The sequence below is a fragment of the Babylonia areolata genome, chromosome 34, assembly GCF_041734735.1.
Source record: "Babylonia areolata isolate BAREFJ2019XMU chromosome 34, ASM4173473v1, whole genome shotgun sequence".
Classification (NCBI taxonomy): Eukaryota; Metazoa; Mollusca; class Gastropoda; order Neogastropoda; family Buccinidae; genus Babylonia; species Babylonia areolata.
This window is the reverse complement of record NC_134909.1, coordinates 15,463,504-15,473,815: the sequence shown is the minus strand read 5'-3', so window position 1 is coordinate 15,473,815 and position 10,312 is coordinate 15,463,504.

The following is a 10,312-nucleotide window of genomic DNA, read 5'->3' as shown; positions in this document are numbered from 1 at the left end:
TCCGGGATCAGTTTATGGTAGTAGTAGTAGTACAGGGACTGGCATCTTCGTCTTCATTTCGTTCGTTTTACGTTTTTTTTCTTTTTTGGTTTGTTGTTGTTGGGCGGGGTACGCAAGTACACTTCTGCAAGAAACTTTGTTTTCATTATATCACAAATCTGTGGAATAACCTTTCCTATGACACCATCAATGCACGATCGGTAAACGCCTTCAAAAATCACATTGACAAAAAGTTTAAGGACCATGTATTTTCCACAGAGTTAAATCTTTACTGAGCTGTAGATAAATGTAGTATACACTATGCCAGATTTAAACAAGGGTCTGTTCACAACAAGTGATCCAGAAGCACATAAATGGACACTGATTATGAGGGCAAAAGGCTTTTAGCCTATAGCCAAACATTTCTGTGATTCTGTGATTATTCATAATTAAAAAAAAAAAAAAACCCTTTTAAGATGGTGTTGGTGTCAAGGAGATTGTTGAACGTGTTAGTATTTTGTGCTTGGTGTTGCAGTGTTCTAAACAAACTTACTGTACTGAGTTCCTTATACTATCATAATCCGACATTCTAAAGATATGTCTTGCATTTACATCATTTATGTTATTTAATATCTTAAAAGTTTCGATCAGATCTCTTCTTAACTCACTCAGTACGGCCAGCCCTCTCTTCTCCTCTACACAGACCCCTCGGATGTTCAGTGGGTGTCTCGATGACCCAACCTTTAGCTTCTGTCGTCAGAATTGTGGTATTCTTTGTCAACATTCACCTTTTCGGTATAAGAGCCTTCCGCTTGTAATATTTTGATGGTGGTAATTGGGGTGAAACGCTGTTAACGTCGTCTCTTTCGCCGTTCGTATGGAGAGAGTTAATCTTCTACCTTTTAGTGAGTTTAGATTTAAGTATTTAAGTCTTTGTTGATAACTCATATTCTTTTTTTTCCATATGGATGATTTTGTTGTTTTTACAATGCAGGTGTGGGCTGTATTACAAAGATATGGGCTAGCCTGCTGAATGCCACCTGACTTTTTGTAATAAAGTGTAAATATGAATAAATGTGATGCAAAAAATAAATGTGATGCAAAATCATTCACATCCTGGAGCATATGTTAACCTACATGTTGAATATGCAAATAGCAATCAGACGCCATAGAGCATGGTACCCATAATATGATATATTACAATATGATATAATATAAATTTATAATATAACAATATAATATGATATATATATATATATATATATATATATATCTCCCTCTCTCTCTCTCTCTCTATATATATATATATATATAAATGATTTATGCACATCTATCTATCTCCCTATATATATATATATATATATATATATCAGTATCTGTCTGTCTGTCATTACATGAAACCTACTAAAAGTCATAGGGTATCCCCCCAAAAATTGTTAAAAACTGTAATGCGCAGCAACATTGCAGGTTCAGTGATAATGCTATTATACAGGAATTGAAATGAATATGCATACAGGGTTCGTCACTAACGGGAGCGCTGAGCGGAACGCTCTGAAAAAACAAATTGCGCTCTAGAAAATTCCTTGACTCAGAGCGCTTGCGCTCTTGATTTTGAAAAGACATAAGCATACACTACTGTATCTAAATTGTTATTCCATTGTCCATCACAAACAAGAGTCAAAAGCGCGATCGTTTTGCATTTACCGAAGTTTGAAAGCCGTCTGTTTACGTTTTGTTAGTTCAACCGGAAGTAGGCCTAGTGAATCAGGGGAGGCTATGCAAAACAGCGCTCTTCAGACTTGAAGAGTAGAAAAGTGGAGCACACGATCGATTTCGCGGCCGTGCAAAATCAAAATGCTGAAATATTTGATCCCAAAAAGGAAGGCTGACGGTTTTTATTGTGCGCTCTTAGTTTTCAGTTTGTGCTCATCAAAATTCTGAAACTTGAGCGCAGGCGCTCATGTGAAAAAATGTTAATGACGAACCCTGGCATATCATGTGTTACTATTTTATTGCTCTAAAGGGAAATATCAAGTAGATGTATAAAGTTCTGGAGATAATCTTTACTGTGGTCTATTGCATTTCCCTTCTGTTGTTTACAAAAAATGGAGATACTCAGCATCTCATTGCAATACGATGTGTTTATGAGTTATAATGCTTAATTCATGGCAGGGTTTCTTAGTCAAGAATCTTTATCTTAATGTACCAGTTACTTCAGAACCTATTTCTTTTACCGCTTGCTGCATTTATTTAAATACTGAACCTATCACATAACAATTTACAATGAATTTATGAAAGCATTTCTTGTTCTGATATTGTGTTTATTAATATTCATTTTATTTTACAAAGTGTGTGTGTGTGTGTGTGTGTGTGTGTGTGTGTGTGTGTGTGGAGAGTAAGGGGACCTGGGTGTGTGTGGGGGAAATGTGCCCGCTGTGTTGTGTTACTTGCTTGTGTGTATTTAGCTTCATGCATTGCTGTTTTATCTTTTGTCGAACATTTGTCATGTTGCGAGTGTGTTGGACTTGGCTCTTGGCTGATATATTGTGAAAGACGAGCCTGTGGATGCACAATTTAATTTCCAAATGGATCAGTAAAGATGTATTGTATTGTATTGTAGTGTATTGTATTGTATCAGCAGAGTGTCACCAATTCTTTGCTGATCATAATATTGCAGCGTATCACGTGCTGAGAGACATGGAAAACGTGTCGAATGTAGCATTGTCATCCAGCATCTACACTGACACACTGTGTGCATTGTCAGCAAGCCCACGCCCACCTCCTCACCACCACCTCACCCTGCTTCCCCTTAGCGATTCAGCAACACAGCACACAAGACAAAAACGCCACGCAGTCAGCAAAAAAAGTACAGCATCACATCACACACACTTGAAGCACAACATGAACACAAAACCACTCAACACCAGGCAATGGCCAGTCAGCAAAAAGTACAGCACAACATCACACACACACTTGAAGCACAACACGAACACAAAACCACTCAACACCAGGCAATGGCCAGTCAGCAAAACGTACAGCACAACATCACACACACTTGAAACACAAAGCGAACGTTAGGGAGTGGCCTTGTGACGACACACCCCTGTCTAAAAAAAAAAGCAAGTGTTCACAGGTTTGAGGCCCTTTACGGAAGAGATGTTTAGGTCACTCGCCCATCCGCTATATCTTGAATGGTGGGCTGGGTGCTAGTCTCTAAGATGAGACGATGAACGGAGTCCCTGTGTGCAAGCATACACCTAGCGCACGTAAACGAACCCACGGCAACAAAAGGGTTGCCCCTTTCCAAAGTCTACAGACGAATCCTCATCGACAGTGAAACAAATACACTTGCAGACAGAAGTTGACACAGGGTGCGGTGGTCATATGGTTCGAGCGCTCGATCCTCGCCCGATTTTCCTGAGTTCGATTCCCCGTCGAACCTGGTGGGTTAAGGGTGGAGATTTTTTCCGATCTCCCAGGTCAATATCTTATGTGCAGACTGGCTAGTGCCTGAACCCCTTGGGTGTGTATATGCACACAGAAGATCAAATAGGTTTTTTGAGGGGTTTTTGTTTTTGTTGTTGTTGTTGTTGTTTGCTGCCCCATCATCTGCGCCATTTCAGTGGCATTACTCCCACGCCGCTCACTTAGATTTCCCCATACACGGCCACACCCGGATTCGTCTGCCACAGTTCCAGCGTCGGCAGTCCGCAGGGAACCATCGATGTTAGGTCGCCAGGAGGCCACACACCAGAGAAGACACTGCACTGCTGCTGAGTCACTGCGATGGTGTTCAGTGGTGCCTGTTCTGATTCAACGTACTTAGGACACCACCTACTAAGCCCCCTACTAACGACAGTCGCGGAGCCAGACTGAGTGAGCGTCCCTCCCAGAGTGGAGACCACGTCCCGCAAACAACAGCCCCCCATGAATCTGCCGACACTGAAGACACTGACGGGACTCACCCCAAGCACGGCAGTGGAGGGGTATCGAAACTGAGGTCACCATGAGAGCAGGGCATGAAAAGCCACAGACTTTGAGACTGTTTTGTTTATATTGATGATGATGGAGGAGGAGGAGGATGACGATGACGATAACGATGTTGCTATGGAGGTCCATTTTGGTTCAGGACTGCATGACAAGGCTGTACTCTACGCTTCCTGTCATAATGATATCCCAGTGTTAACCAGGCCTGAGAGATACAGACACTTACAGGGTTGGTCAGGTAATTAGAGCAACACACCCAAAGACGCATCCTTGAAGTGGATGACACTCGACTGTGTGGTTGCAGTCTTCCCATTTAAGCCCACAGCACACTCAGCTCTGGGTAGGAGCCGGCCACGAGCCAAAAAACCCACCTCTGCTAGGATTCGAACCCACATCCTCCCAGCCATCAGTCCGTGACGCTAACCACTTCGCCACGGCGGCTGGTTCAAATAGGTATGTTAAAGATCATGGAATCCATGTCCGCATTCGGTGGATTATGGAAACAAGAACATACCCAACATGCACACCCCTGTAAATGGTGTGCAGCTGCCTACATGGCGGGGGTAAATAACCAAAACGGTCATACATGTAATATGTTACATGTCGTGTAAGTGTGTGTCTGTCTGTGTGTGTGTGTGTGCGTGTGTGTGTGTGTGTGTGTGTGTGTGTGTGTGTGACTGAAACCTGATTGGATGATACAGAAAATAAAAATGAGGACCCAAAGGCAGCTGTCAGTCGGCTCCACCCATGTGGGCAGCCTGTTGTGCAAATGACTGTGTTTGTAAAGCACTCAGAGCTTGGCCTTTGACCGAGGAAAGATGCCGTATGTATTTCCTTTCATCAAATCATCATCATCATCATCATCATCACCGTCATCATCTGTTGTGTCCAAAAGTATTTACAGCACAATTCCAGTTACGTACAATTTCACGCTTCACATTGGCAGGTGCGGGCGAAAACTTAGACCCCAGATTCAGCGTCACCCCCGATTCACTGTCTCTGACCCCAGGCGTGAACGACACGGGCAACACGGACATCAATGTGACCATCACATGCCAGCCCGCAGCCAGTGGCTTTACGAGTTTAGTGCTTTTGTCCATCGATAAGGTGGCCTCCTTTGGTCCTTCCAACGAAACAAAGACGTTGATGAACGCCGTCTCAAGCGTAAAATCCGGGAAAGCTTCCTTGATCGCAAACGTCCCCGGCGCTGTCTGGTCTGGCAGCATCAACCAGAAATTCATCTCTCTGACTTTAACTCAAGTCACTTGCCTCGATGATGGCCGCTACGGATGCACGACTGTGCTTTCAGTAAAAGGCGGCATCATTAGATCAGATTTGAGAAGTGAGCATCGCCTGGCAGTGGAAGGTGAGCAGACAACGTTAATAATGAAGGTGTTTATTAACAGCTAATGAATGAATCTGCAGTGAGGCGGCATTGTCAGTCACAGCTGATGAGGAGTGTAAAACGAAAAGGTCTCACAGCTTTTTAACAGCCACCAGGGCAATGAATTCCTGTCCACTGTTTCTAGGGCTCGGCATTGGAAGACACGGCCCTATCTTATCCTTCCTCTGTTTTAACCTCCCCAATCTGAAGTCAGTAACCCATTCACATCTGAAGAAAACTGGATTAAAGTGCCTTTCTCAAGGACACGATACCTTTCTCAAAACGGCGCCTCAAATCTTGATCACCGTTGAACACTGGATCAGAAATCCTGTACCTAACCGATTCTGCCACATGCTCTCTCTAAGGATGAGTGCTAGGGGAAAAAAAGATCATCACCATGATGATGATGATAATGATGATGATGATCATCATCATTATCATAAAAAACATAAAAAAGTAGAAGAAAACTGCGTCTTGTTGAGCGCCATACCCTCGCCCCAGGAGAGGACTAACCACTCTTTACAGTGAAATATAAGTGAAGTAGTAAAAAGATTAAATAAAATTTTAAAAAAGTAAAATAAAATTAAAATGAAAAACAATGAAGAAATCTATAAAGGTGAATCAAATAGAATTTGTACACCCCACAGTGTCTCACTGAACGTGGCCGGATTTCCTTTCATGATTTTAGTTCAGTCTTTTTCCTTCTGCATACCTATCACTTCACTATAACTTAATGTATTCATGTTGTTGTTTTTTTATGTTAGTGTTTTGCACAGTCCTGGGATCAGTTCTCAAGGCCAAATCAGCGCTTTTGCTTGTGCAAAGGTCAGTCACCTGCTCTGGTGTTTTTGGGGTGGGTTTTTTTTTTGTTGTTGTTGTTTTTTCCCCCAGCAAATGTGGTGTAGCGAACATCACTTTATGGATCTGTCCACACTTTCTAACAAACTCGTTGAAACTGAAGCTGAAACAATACCCTCTTTAAAATAACCCCCCCCTCCTCCCCACACACACACCAAATCTTGCAGATCCAGAGGCTTAACCCTTTCTTAAACATTGGGGGAAAATAATTTCTATTCATACCTATGATAGCTTGTTAAGTTTTCCAGATTCCAATTCATAAACGATTTATTTCTTTAATCCAAATCCAATTTCCAGAGAAAATGAATTTGTTAAAAGGTTTACCACGGACACACAAAGACATGCACAGAGAGAGAGAGAGAGAGAGAGAGAGAGAGAGAGAGAGAGAGCAGTCGCATAGACTTACGTGTTTGTGCCCATCAGACTTGATTTCTTCTACATAATTTTGCCAGAGGACAACACTCTCGTTGCCATGGGTTCTTTTTTCAGTGCGCCACGTGCGTGCTGCACACGGTACCTCGGTTTATTGTCTCGAATGACTGCACGCTCAGTTCGATTTTCCAGTCAAACGGGAGAGAGAGGGCGAGAACGGGATTCGAACCCAGACTCTCACGTACTCTGTATTGGCAGGTGAGTGTCTTAACCATTCCACCACCTTCCTCCTCCTCTACGAGAACTCCCAAAACAGCGAGCACCAGACTTGATCCATCACCTTTTCACCAGCCTGCACTCCGCATACACGAATAACAGTTGAAATGATTGTAGAGTAGGGAAGAGTGTGTACTTTTTGTTTTAGATAATGTAGCACCAGAATGGAATGCATGCAAAAACTAATTTTGTTTTATTTTGCTGGTTCTGTTTGAAACATCTTATTTGAATCATTGAAATTGCATTGGCAAAGGGTTTGCGACACAACTAAACAGTGAACCGAGAATTGAATAGAAGAGAGACGATTAAAAAAAAAAAATCTTTTGTTTTGTTTGTTTCAACTGCTGAATACTCAACAAACAAAAGAGACAAGCCCTTCAAGAATCACTTGTGACACACACTTAATCCACCAAAGAATATAGAAAAAACAACAACTGATTTAACCTTGACTTTTATTGACTTTGCACAATTTACAAAAGATTGTTCTGGCGCAAATAAATCACCATGCAATAATAAGCTTACCATGTAGAATAAAAGTTGGATGAAACAACAAATATCAAATGCCAGGCGGTGGTCACTGATTTTTTTTTTCTTTCTTTTTTTTTTAGGGATCATACTGTGCCCACACTCAATCATAAGGCAAAGTTTTCTATAAAGCATTTTGTCAAATAATTATCTTGACCTTTGACTGCTCACCCTGCTAACCATGATGATACTATCATCGTGAATTGGATGACTTATTCATATCTGTCAACCTGACACACTTTGTTTCATGTGCCACTTGTAGAAGCCGAGAAAATGCCAACGGTAAAGTTTATCACACACACACTCTCACTCACACACACACACACACACACACACACACACACACACACATACACACACACACACACATACTTTGTTCTTGTAATAACCTAAACGATATGCGTGGGTTTTCTTTACTTATATCGTCTTTTCTTTCAGCGCCGAGAGTACGTGTGCCCCTGCACTTTTTTGTGTTCCTGCACTTGTGCGCCCGTATGTGTGTTTGTGTGTGTGTGTGTGTGTGTGTGTGTGTGCGTGCGCGCGTGCATGCATGTGTGCATGACTGACGTGTGCCTCTCCAAGACACTGTTCTTCGGAGAGCTGTGTGCAGGAAAGCACTCCCAAGGATGCCGGAACAAGAGCTTCAAAGACTCCCCCAAGGATCAGAGCCTTCAATTCAAGCGCTGCGGCAGTGACCCAAACACATGGGAAGCTCTGGCCTCCGATCGCTCAGCATGGCGCAGCCGGGTCCGGTCTGGTGTCGCCGCTTTTGAGGAGCAGATGATCGGCAGCACCAGTCTGAAACGCCAGCAGCGAAAGGAGACTGGACCCAAATCCACCTGCACTTAGACAGCTCCAGCCACACCCCGTGTCCAAATATCCACAGACACTTCAGAGCCCAGACGTGTTAGCATTTTACGGACACAACCAGTATGAAGCTCATGCTCGTCGTCTTCGCTTGTGAAGGAGAAACCACAATAACATCAACAACTGACCCCAGGCGTGAATGACACGGGCAACAACGTCAATGTGACCATCACATGTCAGCCCGCAGCCAGTGGCGTTAAGAGTATAGTGCTTTTGTCCATCGATAAGGTGGCCTCCCTTGGTCTTTCCAACGAAACAAAGACGTTGATGAACGCCGCCTCAGGCTTAAAATCCAGAAAAGCTTCCATGGTCACAAACGTCTCCAGCGCTGTCTGGTCTGGCAGCATCGACCAGAAATTCATCTCCCTGACTTTAACTCAAGTCACTTGCCTCAATGATGGCCGCTACAGATGCACGACTGTGATTTCATTAAAAGGCGGCGTCATTAGATCAGATTTGAGAAGCGAGCATTACCTGGCAGTGGAGGGTGAGTAGACAACGTTGATAGTGAATGTGTTTATTAACAGTTAATCACAGGTAGTCACAGTTAGTCACAGCTGAGGAGGAGTGTAAAACGAAAAGGTCTCATGGCCTTTTAACAGCCACCATGGCAATGAATTCCTATCCACTGTGTCAAGGGCTCGGCATAGGAAGACACGGCCCTATATTATCCTTCCTCTGTTTTAACCTCCCCTAGCTGAAGTCAGGAACGCATTCACATCTGAGGAAAATTGGATTGCCTTTCTCAAGGGCACGACACCTTTCTCAAAACGGCGCCTCAAATCTTGATCACCGTTGAACACTGGTGTCGCCGCTTTTAAGGAGCAGATGATCAACAACACCAGTCTGAAATGCCAGCACCACGAGGAGACAGCACTCAAATCCACCTACACATTGACAGCAGTGCCACAGACACTTCAGAGTCTGGACTGGACTTCTTAGACATGTGTGGACACACCCAGTATGAAGCTCATGCTCGTCTTCGCTTGTGAAGGAGAAACAGCAATGATATCAGCAGTGTGTTCGTATGTTTACGTGCGTGCGCGCGCGCTTGTTCGCGCGTGTGTGTGTGCGTGTGTGTGTGTGTTCAATGTTTTTGTTGTTGACAGACAGACACAGAAAAGATATCCTTCCGATGAATATGTGTTATCCTAAAGACCGGGTTTATTCTGTTTTTCAGTAACTCCAGGGAGGCTTACTCTGACTGCCTCACCAAACAAACCAAGGTGGAAAGAGAAAGAACTGATAAAATTGACATGCTCTGGACCCGTGGGACTCGTGCGACGAAACACATCGGTTGAGTAATGCTTTATTCATATCAGAAATATAATTAATTTTATTATTTAAACTCCAGATATACATCGTTATGCGTCAGTAGTACTTCACTGGTCGAGTAAGACTTTGTTACTCTTCCGTAATGTCCCGCTACACCCTGGTAAATATTCATTACACTTCAAGTTCAAGTTTAGCTTGTTGTATTTCAGGAATATTTCATTGTGCTTCAATATTGGTTCATTACTCTTTGTGAAAATAGGACATATTACTCATTCACTGACTTACTCACCTGCTTAATCCCACAGCCAGGGGTAGGCTGTAGGAGTACCAGTGATGACTATTTGACGAGCTCCCTCTACCTGGTCCAGTCCTCTGCTGTCCTCAGTGCGCTGATGAGAGACAGGTGTGTCCATCCCTCGGTGTTGTCCTGCCATCTTTTCCTCTTTCTGCCACGTACCCATCCTGCTGGCACAGTCCAGTCTTTCTAAGTCTGGCAGATCTTGTCACACGGCCCTACCACTTTGTCTTCCTGATTGTGACAATGGAGGGGAGGTTGTCATGTGGTCCTCTGGTTACTCTTACATGGTTTCGTACATCTTCATATGTAGTGAGGTCTTTGAAGGAGATGCTCATGATTTTGCGATGGCATCTCACTTCACGGGCTTGACTTTGACTTTGCAGATCAGCTGTGAGGGTCCGTGACTCACATGCGGAAAGGAGAGTTGAGATGTCAGTCTGATCTTGTGCCTCTTAGTGATGTTCCCCCCTTCCATATTTTGTTTTCAGTCA